The following is a 672-nucleotide window of genomic DNA, read 5'->3' as shown; positions in this document are numbered from 1 at the left end:
GCAAAGGAAAATAGCTTTAGATACTTAAGTGACAATAGAATTTATTCTCATAATTGTTTTAATAGCTTTTGTATAATCCTCATCGCTATTATGAGATATAAAATGTATTTATCAAATCTGTAATCATTATGCCAAAAAATCTGAATTACTGTGATATTTTGTATATTGTTAAAACTGTAACTTTAATTGTAAAAAAAAAAATTTTTAATTAAAAAAAAAAGGTGATGTGGTAAACCTCATAATTAACGACGCAGCCGTAACAGGAAGTAAAAAGATAAAGACTGCAACGGTGGTGTGGAGTGCAGCAAAGGCTGGAGACAAAGCTAAGGTTTGCCCATGCAGGTGCTGCTGTAGAAAACATTGCTGCCATTGTCAGGCAGAGATGGATTTAAATACTGAGATGGCTCTTCATAGCTACATGGCCTTGAATAAAATAACTAGTTCTCTGGGCCCATTTCCAATTTCAAAAATGTGATGATAAGTTACAGCACATGGTATAGTCCTAAAGATGTAGGAGTTATTGCTTGGTTGAGGCATGTTGTACAGAATCCTGCTTTTCACTGACTGAAGATCCTGGACACAAAAATCTCCCCCACAGCCCACTTTTTTAGAAAAAGAAAGGAGCCTGGTGTGGTGGTGCAGGCCTTTAATACCAGCCTGATTTACATAGAG

Source organism: Nannospalax galili, unplaced genomic scaffold, assembly GCF_000622305.1.
Source record: "Nannospalax galili isolate Female #2095 unplaced genomic scaffold, S.galili_v1.0 scaffold2045, whole genome shotgun sequence".
Taxonomy (NCBI): domain Eukaryota; kingdom Metazoa; phylum Chordata; class Mammalia; order Rodentia; family Spalacidae; genus Nannospalax; species Nannospalax galili.
This window is presented reverse-complemented; position numbering follows the sequence as displayed.